The following is a 12,548-nucleotide window of genomic DNA, read 5'->3' as shown; positions in this document are numbered from 1 at the left end:
ATCCTTAGAGGTACTCGGGTTGTGAATCTGCAGCAGGTCTGGGTGGGAGGTATACACATACTCGAAGCCTGGATAGAACATAATTAGGAGGGGAGAGAGTCTTTGGTAAACAAATAAAGCATTTGGCTAACATAGTTATTCAGATTCTTTGTTTATATTAGTACACTAAACTGATCTGTAGGCTAGCTTCGCCCTGTGGGCCACCAGTCTAAAGTTTCTGGAAATTTATCCTTCACCCTGAGTCTGGGCTCTGAGTGATCCACTCTCACTGCCTCATCCGAAGTCTTCTCTGAAGGCAACAAGGCTGGAAGATGTAAGCTTATTTCTCAAATTTTTGTGCAATGTAGTCAAGAGGGTTTTTTAAAATAGCATTTATCACTTTTCCAGAAACAAAATCCTGTGATACGTTTATTATAATCCTCTCCTTTTCCAAAGAAAAGTCAGAGACAAGTACCCTTGCCACACTGGCTCAGAGAGAAGTTCCCTTGCCACGCCGGCTCTCTGACCTCACTCCAGTCCCTTGACTTCTAGCTGAGCCTTCTTCAAAGGGAAAGAGCGAGAACGAACAGGATTCTGCTCATAAAGTGCTTGTTCACAGGAAAGATTAAACTCTCTGGACATTATTCTGAGCTGCTGGGTGGGCTGGGACCTGCTGTGCATCCAGTCTGGATGTGACACAAACTAAGTTCCCAGGAGTGAAACGATGCATTACCAAGGATGCTCAGACCACAACACGGACTATTGATTTGTTTGGTAATTACGTCTGCAGTGTCCAACCCAGGCACAAGGAGGGAGGACGGGTTCTGATGCAGAGAACAGCCACACAAGCTCCTCCAGCTCCAGAGGACAGGAGTTTCAATTCTGTCCCCAAGATTTTCCGCTGTGTACTTGGGCATACATACAGCCATGATTTGAGAATTCTGCATTCTTTTCTTTCTTCCCCTAAATGAAAGGTCAGTTGCCTTTGTCTTCTGCCTCAGAGCATTCTAGGAGTGAATTCTGTATTCTTCTCAGTGACAAGGAAATAGCACACATGACCAAGCTAGCTGCATTCAGAAACTGCAGTCTGTCTGTAGAAGCAGAAGGCACTTGAGGCCATACAGAATATCTATACATGGGACTTCCCCTAACTACACACAGAGGGGAGCCAAGGACAAGAGAGAAAGAAGGAAAGGAAGAAAGAAAGAAAAAGCAAGCAAGGAAGGAAGGAAGGAAGGAAGGAGGCTTTTAGATGCAAAATTGAATTCTCATTTTTATCTCTGTACATAGGAAAATAGATTCATGCATCTGCATTTAGATATTACATAAGTAGATGAGATGCCCAAAATGTGAATATGCCCACCTCATGCTGTTTGGGATGCAAAGGGAACTGGGCTACACACCTGTGTGCAAAACGCCCGTTAAGTTACAAAGTAGGAATATTCCCTCTAGTCTGGGAAACTCATGAACAGAACACAGCAGACCCAACTGTGATGGTTTTAATTGTCAGGTTCACACAGTCTACAGTCACCTGGAAAGGAGTCTCAGTGAAGGATTGTCTAAATCAAGCTGGCCTCTTGGCATGAATGTTAGGGATTAACTTGATTACAGTAATTGACATGGGAAGATCTGCCCACTGTGGGTGTCAATCATTCCTGACTGAGATCCCAGTGAGCGGAATAGAGGCAGCCATTCCTTGCTCTGCCTGTCTCAACAATGGAAACAATGTGACCAGCATTTTAAAGTTCCAATCACTGTAGCTTCTCTCACAGGACAGAGTGTAATCTGGAATTTTGAACCAAATAACCCCCTTTCCTCCCTTACCTTGCCTTTCTGGAGAGTGTCTTAGTCAGGGTTTCTATCATTGTGTGAAACACCACTACAACAACAACAACAAAAAGCAAGTTGTGGGGGACGAGGAGGATATATTTGGTTCATGCTTCCATATCACAGTTTATCATAGAAGGAAGTCAGGACAGGGACTCAAGCAGGACAGGAAACTGGAATCAGGAGCTGATGCAGAGGCCATGGAGGGGTGCTGCTTACTGGCTTGCTCCCCACAGCTTGCTCAGCCTGCTTTCTTATAAAACCCAGGACTACCAGCCAGGGACAGCTCTACCCACAATGGACAGGACCCTCTCCCATCAATCACTAATTAAGAAAATGCCTTACAACTGTATCTATCTCATGGAGGCATTTCCTCAAACAAGGCTTCTTCCTCTCCGGTGATTCTAGCTTGTGTCAAGTTGATACATAAACCCAGCCAGTCCATGGGGATTCTTTAAAATGCTCTCTGTCTCTCTCTGTCTGTCTCTCTGTATCTCTGTCTCTCTGTCTGTCTCTCTCTGTGTGTCTCTGTGTGTCTCTGTCTCTCTCTGTCTACCTGTCTCTCTCTGTCTTCCTGTCTCTCTGTATCTCTCTGTATCTCTGTCTCTCTGACTCCCTCTGTCTCTCTGTCTCTCTTTCTGTGTATGTGTGTATGTAGGGGTTAGGGGGTATTTGTGAGAGTGCATGCACATGTATATGGGGGGGGTAGAAGACACAATTGGATGTATTTCCTCCATAATTCTCATTTTTTGAGGCACAGAACCTAAAGATCATCAATTCAATGAGGCTGGTTGGCCAATGAGTGTTAGAACCTGCCCTTGCCCCTCCCCTACCTTTAACTCAACCCCAGAGCTGGATAATAGCTGAGCCTACAGAGTCAGGTTCACATGGGTGCCAGGGATGAAACCTCATATTGATCTATAAACACCTCATATGGACCTATAGGCATCTCATATTGACCTATAGTCACCTCATGTGGACCAATAGGCACCTCATATCAACCTATAGGCACCTCATCTATTGAACCATTTCTCTGGTTTCCACCTCAGTTTCCAGAATGTCACAGGCTTCAAGTATCACTTAGCATCAGCACTTTATAACAAAGGATCATTTTGAATGAGATGTATTTCAGCCCCGTGTAAATCATTTATGGAGGGGGAGGGGCCAGAGTATTCAGGATGAGGCATCTGAATTTGTCTGAATATCATTTTCGGGTCATTTTTACTTCATTCATTGCTCCGTCAATATTCTATATAACTGAAGAAGTCAATCACAAAAGCAATCCCCCTACATCAAAAGTAAATAAGCAAACTTCAGTGTGATCCTTTGAATGCACAATCAGAGTGAGGGAAAAACAAAGAAACAAACAACCTTTACGTTAATTTCAGTAATTACAGATAGCCACTATAAATGTGGTTTTTGTGAAGTGTGTGTGTGTTGGGGAGGAACAGATGAAACTAGCAATCATTTTAGCCATTACTAACTGTGGCTCTCTGGTATGGCACGAAGGAAGCCAACTTGAACAGCAGCTCACCCACAAAGCCAATCACCCAAAATGTGCCCTGCCTATGAGATGTTCAGGGAAAAAGATGAAGTAGAGTCTGAGGGAAGGGTCAACCAATGACTGCCCTAATTTGAGACCCATCTCATGGGCAAGAACCAATCCCTAACACTTACTGATCCTCTGTTATGCTTCCAGACAGGAACCTAGCAGAACTTTCTTCTGAGAGGCTCCATCCAGCAGCCAATGGAAAGAGATGCAGAGACCCACAGCAAACATTAGATGGAGCTGGGGAGTCTTATGGAAGAGCTGGGAAAAAGCTTAAGGGACCTGGAGAGGACAGAGACTCCACAGGAAGACCAACAGAGTCAACTAACCTGGACCCTTGGAGGCTCCCAGAGACTGAATAACCGACCAATAAGAACAAGCATGGACTGGACCTAGGCCCCTTGCACATATGTAGCAGATGAGCAGCCTGGTCTTCACACGGGTCCCCCCCAAACAAAGGAATAGGGGCTGTCCCTGAGCCTATAGTCTATCTGCCTGCCTGTGGATTCCACACTCCTAAATGGATAGTCTTATCTGGCCTCAGTAGGAAAGGATGTGCCTACTGCAGGTTGGGGCTTAGGGGATAGGGTGGAGGTGGGGAAGTTGATACCCAGAAGGGGGCTTCTCCTTCTAAGGGGAGTGGGGGACTTATGTGATGGGATACTGGGAGGAGAAGGACTGATATTGGGTTGAAAATTGAATGAATAAACACATTTAATAATAGTAAAAATGATTTATTTGGTTAAGGGAAATCCAGGAGCCTTTATTTGATCCAGATGGTCAAGGGAAACCTCTGGTATATTTGGGGTCTTAAAATAAGATTTCTTAGGCCTCTGTATTAAAACACCCTGGAAGCATTGACCTGCAAACCCAGTGGCAATGAGATTCTCTGATGCCCACCCAGAGGAATCCAAGCCATTTGGAGAGATGATGGATTCCAGATGTGAGTCAGGAGGTTGATGTGCTGAGCTCTGAATGTCCTGACACACGAGGAAGTAAAGAAACCATGAAGAGATTCCAAGGTCATTTCACAGGGACCCATGAGAGAATCTCCTGATGAAGAGGGATAAAGATCGTCAAGGGGGTGATAGTGAAGCCTGCCAACTCTGTTTACAGCCATGAATTCCTCATGAAGGAGGGCAGCATCTCATGTGTTATTTTATAAACTAAGAAATCGGTGAAAAGGGTTAAGCTTCTACTACTTTCTGTACACGTGTATATGTAAGTACATGCGTGTGTGTACATGTGTGTGTATGTGTGTATGTGCATATTACTGTGTGCATGTAACATGTGGAGGTCAGAGGCAACCTCAGATGTTACTCCTTAGATGACATCAACCTTTTTACTGTGTTTATTTATTTGTTTGTTTGTTATGTTTGTTTACTAGCAGGGACGACTCACAGGCCTGGAACTCTTCGAATAGCCCACCCTGCCCACTGGGGACCTGAAATTCTGCCAGTTTCCATTTTATCTATGCTAGTATCACAGGAGCACATCCCACACTTGGCTTTTCTGAACTAGGTTCTGAGGATTGAACTCTGGTCTTCAAGCTTACATGGGAAGCACTTTGCCAACTGAGCCATTTCCTCGGACCCTGTTTATTTGTCCGTTGGTGCACTGCTGCTTCTTGAGCTACCAAATCATCAACGAGGGATATTTCTCTCTGAAAAAGGCCTTTCTAATACACAGAAAATCAGTGATAGCTTTAAACATGGAAAATCAGCGATAACTTTAAATGTCACCAGTTTGCAGATGTGGTAATGATCTTCGTTGTCAGCATCACAAGAAAAGACAAAACCCACATGTTACTCACTCTGTGAAGGAATTTATTTTAAATTTAAATTTGATTAAGCTCTTACAATACTTCCCAGGATAGAGAAAAACTCCGGGAAACCTTCCTGTCGAACCACAGCAGAACTCAGATGATGGAACAGTGAAATGTCTCACAAACAGTAAAGGAGATAGAGGGATGGCTGTGCACAGTGGGGAGGGGTCCTGGTTAGCCTTAATTTTGTGACACAATATAGAGGCATCTGTGAAGAAGGAACCTCAATGAAGGCATTGGCCTGAATCATTTGGTCCATGAAGTGTCTGTGGAGCTATGTCTTGCTTGCTAATGGATGTAGGAGGAACCAGCTCCCTGTGGGCGGTTCCATTCCCCATGCAGGTGGGACAAGCTGAGCTTGAGCCTATGAGCCAGTTAGCAGCTTTCCACTGTGGTTTCTGCTTTCGTTCCTTCTTGAGTCCCTGCTCTAACTTCCCTCAAAGATCGATTATGACATGGAATTGTAAACCAAGTAAGCCCTTTCCTCCTCAAGCTGCTTTATATCAAAGTGTTTTCCTCATGACAACAGGAATGAGAACAAAACAGAGGGGCAGCAAGGGAACCCTACAGGCGGGATGCCTGTAGGGTGTGTCTTCATCCACAGCAAACAGGCCTTATTTGATGTTTTTGTCAGCATTCCAGCACTGTGACAAAATGCCTAAGACAACCAACTTTAAAAGAAAGAAAGGTTTGTTTGCGCTCTTGGTTTTAGAGTTTTCAGTCCACGGTTGATTGGCTCTGTTGCTTTGAAACCTAAGGCAAGAAAAACATCAAGTGCTGGAGCTGAACAAACTGTTTGTCTTACAGCATCCACATGCACACAAATACACACACACACACACACACACACATGAAGGAGGAGGAGAAAAAGGAGAAGGAGGAGGAGAAAAGAAAAAGGAGAAGAAAAGAAGAAGAAGAAGGAGGAGGAGGAGGAGGAGGAGAAGGAGGAGGAGGAGGAGGAGGAAGGAGGAGAAGGAGGAGAAGAAGAAGAAGAAGAAGAGGAAGAGGAACAAGGACAAGAACAAGAACAAGAAGAACAGGAATAAGAAGAACAAGAACGAGAAGGAGAAGGAGAAGAAGAAGAAGAAGAAGAAGAAGAAGAAGAAGAGGAAGAGGAAGAGGAAGAGGAAGAGGAAGAGGAAGAAGAGGGAGAGGAAGAGGAAGAAGAAGAAGAGGAAGAAGAAGAAGAAGAAGAAGAAGAAGAAGAAGAAGAAGAAGAAGAAGAAGAAGAAGAAGAAAAGAAGAAGAAGAAAGAAGAAGAAGAAGAAAGAAGGAAGAGGAAGAGGAAGAGGAAGAGGAAGAGGAAGAAGTATCCAAGTATCCCAGATCCCAATCATCTTTGAAGAGCTCATCTGCAGCAACCTGATATCATTCCGCTAGTGACCAGGCCTTTAATATATGGGATGAGACGATGCTCCTTCAAGTCACCAGTTCAAACAGCCACATGCTGAGAGAACACTGGGGCAAATAGTTGTTGACTGAATATCTGGTGGTATTAATAAATGAGTATCAATTTTGTCTAATCTAATGCTAAATTATATTTATACCAAGAAGACTTTTAGAAAGAAAACCCAGGATAAGTTGAGCAGCCCTAAACCAAAAACCCCAAATCTGGTATTTCAGTTTTAGATTTTTTTTATAGCATTTTAGACTTTAGAATTTGAGATGAGGGATGGATACTCAGCCTCTAACATTAATGCAAATATTTAAGAATCTGGAAAAACTAAACTCTGAAACATGTCTGGTCCCGAGCATTTCTAATGAGGAGCATCCAACTTCCTCCAAGTGCTGTAATGGAAGGTCACTGTAAAAGTTAACTCAATGCAAACAAAACATTGTTACTAGATTCTAGTTGTCTTGGCAACTTTCTTACCATTAAGGAGAAAGTGGAGAGATACTTATCCAAATAAGACATTTTAGGAAAAGCGAGGCTGGGAGGCAGAGTTCTGTGGCTGAGTCTGAGGAAGGAGCACAATGGGCAAACTTCTGGCTGTCAGTGCTCTCTCTGACAGCACCTCCAGATGCTGCCTGGGTGTTCCGCTAGGGTTCCAAAGCACCTAGCTTTGGGAATCACTCTATCATTGACAGTTAAAACATACTATGATCGCCAGGTCGTGGTGGCACACCCCTTTAATTTCAGCACTCGGAAGGCAGAGGCCACAGGTGGGTCTCTGTGACTTCAAAGACTGCCTGGTGACAGAGCAAGCAGGACAGTCAGGGCTACACTGAGAAAGCCTGTCTCAAAACAAAAATAAAAACCAACAAAAACCCAAAAACAACAATAACAAAATTCCGAAAGAGTGTGGCTCTCTGAAGGAGACTTGTTCTCCAATTACACTGCTGGGAGCATGAGCTTCAACCTGCACCTCCTTCATTTGGCTCTGTCCCTTTTCTGCCGAATTCTCTGAGAGCACCTAGCACCCTCCCCATGTGTGTCTGAACCCTTTCTGTCACTAGGCAGCATCCCCTTCCCATCTGTCACCCCAGCTTAGAAACCTCTGAATGCAGAGCTCTCTCACCCCTGACATTCAGCTTGGCAAAAGCCCCAGATCTCCAGCTTCACTTCATTTTACCTGAGACACAGTGTTGATTATTTGTTTCTTTAGCATTTAACACCTGTCTGTCACTGCTGGGCTGAAACTCCACAAGAACAGCCTCTAGCTTTGTCCCCACCCAAATGCTAAGCTCAGTGCACACTCTCATGAGAATCAATGCCATTTGGTGACCTAAAAACTATATTACAGGCCATTGAGTGGGGGGTGCTAAATCACAGGGACTCTACAAGTCACACCAACCAGGTTAATGTTCAGGTTCTACCTGGTGCTGTTATGGGTCCTCAGACAGCTTACATGACCTCTCTGTGTTTGTGCTTCCTGATTAATAGCACATTCTTACCCACAGGGGTTTTTCCATCACAAGATGAGTTAACATTTACAAATCATTTAACGGATCCTGAGTCTCACACATTCCTACACTATTCTAGTTGCATACTGTCATTTCTATTGTATGTGGTCAAAACATGTATACAGAAGATACAATTTGGTTCTTTTATCTCAGGGATAATAAGTACAGCATCAGTAAACACCATGGGTGCCATACAGTTGTACCATGGAGGTGTGATGCATCCCTCACTCCCTCTAAGCTAGTGTGTGATGGGAATGTTTGTATAGTTAGCTATCAGATATGGGGTTTACTCACTAAACTCATGTTGGTGACACAGATAAGAGGCAAACAGGAGACTACACAGCTGTGCAGTGGGGGGGGGGGGCTCCTGCTTCATCCATGTTCATTCAAGGACATCAGGGGTCTAGAAGAGGATGGACAGTGAAGAGGAGAGGTGGGTTTCAGATTAGACACAAAGTAGAACTTCCCAGATGTGGTGATCGGCAAACCCTGAGTAGTGCAAGCTTGACCGTTATTCTCCCCAAACTCCTGTATGAGGAAATAAAGAATCTCATAATCTGAATGGTTTTAGTGAGGTCCTCTTTAAGGACACAAAGACAGATTGGTTTCATTATCATATTTCCCATTGATTCTGTAATTATTTGACTTTTTCACTGTTCACTGGACTTTTGGAAATGAGTTTAGACTGTCAAGGTGTCCAAAGTCCCCTTCATGCAGGTAGACCATGACTAGTTCTACTGTATTCAGAGGAGTACTGGGTACAGAGAGGTTAAGGAGTTTCCTCAAGGTAACACAGCACTATCAGCAAGGCTGAATTAGAACCCAGAATGTGGGATGCTGCCCAAGGGACATGGAAGCATAGAAATCCCTTCAGCCATGGTTGGAGGGATACCTTGGTTGACAGACTGCAGAATCCCTTTTACCCTGTCTGTCCCTCCACAACGGAAAGGATACCACCGTCAGGGACAGAGCATCCTGAAGGAGTGCATGGAAGTAGATGTTCATACAAGTGCCACCTTCGCCTCACCAGACAACTCTATCCAGAAAGTTGGTGTTGGGAAGGATTCTGAGGTCTGGTCCCAGGAGTGCGAGTCAGAATTAGCGATGTCAGCTCTTGAACTGACTCATTGGCCCCTAGGGAAACAGAGAGCAGGCACACTGTGAGGGAGACAGAGATGGACAGAGATGGCTTCACTGTATACAATGACAGAGGAAGGAGGCTTTGAGTTATATCAGAGAAGCCAGCCCTAATGTTTAAGTCATGTAATCATCACAAGAATCATGTGAAATATGTATTAATGTCTCCATTGGGAGGGGGGTTAGGTAGAAAAATAGAGGCAGGAGTTAGTTTTTTGCCTGAGGTCATCCGGCTAAAAAGTGGCAGAGCTGAGCACCATGCCCAGCTCCATCTGATTCTAGAAGCTATGCTTTTAGCCTCTGATAATAATTGATTTTCTTTACTAAACTACTTTCCTTAGACTGCTTTCTAGCCTGCCCATCCCGTTGACTCTATTAATCCCCGAAGCCAGTCTATTTAAACCTGAAATATTCAGTCTTTGTGGAATATCACATAAGGCTGCTCTGGTGGTACTGGGTAATCACCCAAGAAACTTCATGTAAGATGTTGAAATGGAAGCTTTGGCCAGAAAGGAGGGTTCTTCCTGGTGTACTCGACTGGACTTGAAGCACTGTGGAAGCACACCTCTTCTTTTCTATAAAGATGTCTTCAGAAAGTTTAACTGCAAAGGGAGGAACCTCTTTTGTGGGGCAAGTGGACTGTGACACCAGACGGAAGAACTGGTAAGGTTGAGCAAGCTTAAACCCCCTAGAAATCTCAGAATTAAGGAGGTATGAGGCCAGCTCCCTGCCAAACTACCTGATCTGGAACAGGTAACCATGATGCCCCACTGAGAGGACCATGGGAATTGGTCATGTAGCATAAAAACCTGGAGCATGTAGCATGAAACCTAGATACCTCTCCATGCTAATGAGGTATCTAGGTAGTTCCCTGAGTGTTTAGTCAATGAGCTTCCCTTCCTGGGCATTCCTTCCCGCAAAAGTATTTAATCCCTGCTTCACCCCGAGTAAGATGAAAGCATTCACATCCACAGTCAAACAAAGCAGTTTGGACAAGCAATGTCCTTCGTCAAGATTGCCCAGGGCTGAGGAGGGGGAGGTCTTGGTCATAAAGAGTCACACCTAAATCTTCCACAGAAGGCCTTCTCTTTTCCAGCCCATCTAGATTCTCAGCATTCACTCAGAACCAAACTGGATTCCATCCCTGTCCTGGTACCCATGGACTCCCCCCCCCCTTCCCAACTCCCTGGGGTCTGCAGCAGCTCTGAGTACACAGCAGGCTAGGAACCACAGCATCCATCCCAAACCCCGCTGTTTCTCATCCTCATCTGGGAAAACACAGGTTGGGACCCCTATTACGGACGGTGTTCTGCCTTCCTTGAGCAGCTTGCAGGCAGCATTTGGCCACCTCAAGCAGAGAGCCAGCCAAACAGCCCGACACAGCTTTGAGTACAGATGGAATTATCCCATGGATCTGCAATTCCAGACTTGATCCAAAAAAGATGAGCGGCAGCCTTCATCTCCCTGGACTTCCTATCACAGTGTAACAAGAGTAGCCGCCTCACAGGTTCCTATGCTTCCTCCCGCCCCCCCCAAACCCTGCCATGATGGACTCAAACCACGAGCCTTCCTCCCCAGTTTGCTTCTTGTCAGGAATTTGGTCACAGTAACAAGACAACTAATACAACAGCTGAGGTCACTCACTGGAAGTCTGGGAGCTAAGCCCTGAGCTTGTGCGAGGAAGTGCACAACTTGAAAACCATGCCTCGAATGAAGCATGGGATCACTGGCATCTTGTAGACTTTGCCTAGCTCCAGTCTGGGATGCCTCCTATCCCCAGAGTTCTCCCCCAGACCTGATTACTGTATTTTTCCCAGGATCCCACTATTCCATTAGAGCCACACGGGCACATGACTTTGCCTAAACTTCTGCTTCCTCATTTGTGTACAAGTTTAAAAAAAGAAAGAAAGAAAGAAAGCTTCCCTTCTCACCTCACCTGCTTGTTCTGGGTTTCCCAAGAGGCAAAGACGCCCAACTGGGAGCAGTGCCATAACACCAGGTAAGAAGAGCAGACGTAGTTGAGCTGGAGAGGTGGCTCCATGGTTAGAATGCTTGCTGCTTTTCCGGAGGAACAGAGTTCGAATCCCAGAACCAACGTTGTGTGGCTCACAACCACCTTTAACTCTAAGTCTGGCACCCTTTTCTGACTTCAGTGGGGCACCCATAACAGATGACATCCTTGCACTTACACACTAAAGGTAAAATAAACCTTTTTAATGCAAGGGCAGACACACCTCTTCAGGGTGTTGGTTGATTGGTGGAGGTAAGGTTCCACCTACCCATTTCTGGAAAGCAACTCAGTTCATACCCTACCTTCATGACTAAGGATCTCTTTAAATAGCCAAGGCTAAGAGGGAAGACAGCTCAACAGTTTTTAAAGTGACAGCCACCCAAGGGTTGCTAGGCCCTAAAAGCAATCTAGTGGAGAACTTGAATGCAGGGGATCAGGAAGAGGGAAGTGGAAAGTTTACTCCCTAGCTTACTTTCTTCTGTCCCCAACCCCAGCCTCAACTGTCTCCCAGCCCCAACCCCATCTCAACTCCTAGTCTCCGCTACTCCCTTTAAAAGCCAACAAATGTACTTCTAGCTATTGACCAGAAGGGGTCACTGCGGGGCGAGCTCTGGGCGCTCCTAAGCCGGTACAGCCATCCACTACACACGAACCCGTCCTGTAGCCAATACTCACTCCTTATTCCTGTGTCCCGGCTTCTCTCCCCATCTGGTCCTCCTCTCCCCCACTCTGCCACTCCCACCTCCCACCCCCCCGCGTACTTCCTATTCTCTTGCAAAGGATTTACAAAGTTCGCACTGACGTTGTGGGTTTTCACTCCTCACTGTTATCTTACCAGGTCAACAAAATCTGAGAATTTTTCCCCCTTCAGCGTGGAACCCGGTGCCAGTGCTTGGAGGAGGTCTGTAAGACTTAGCAGAGGCTCCTTCTAGGAGTTTCAGTTTTAAACCCTGGAGGTAGGTGAAAATAGTCAGTGTACCAAGTATTAAAAGACTCCAGAGGAGAAACGGGCTGGGGGAATCTCACTAGGATATCTTCCCTAAGAAGACCCTTACGGTAAAACGGGAAGACATTGTTGTCTACATCCTGCGCATCTGGAGTTTGAGATTCTGAGTTTCTGCTGGGATTAGGAGGGTAGGGGGAACGAAGAAGATGGTAAGACCAAAAAGTTACTTGTAATCCTAGGAATCCTTTACCCTCCCCGTCCTCCACCCCCCCGCACCCCCTCCCCCGCAGTCTTTCTTTGCCAAATCCGACTGTTGTTTCACACCCAGGCTGCGGGTTCTCAGGGGGATGGGAAGGAGGGGTGGGGGAGG

The sequence above is a fragment of the Mastomys coucha genome, unplaced genomic scaffold (genome assembly GCF_008632895.1).
Source record: "Mastomys coucha isolate ucsf_1 unplaced genomic scaffold, UCSF_Mcou_1 pScaffold22, whole genome shotgun sequence".
Taxonomy (NCBI): Eukaryota; Metazoa; Chordata; class Mammalia; order Rodentia; family Muridae; genus Mastomys; species Mastomys coucha.
Note: the sequence above shows the minus strand (reverse complement) of the source record.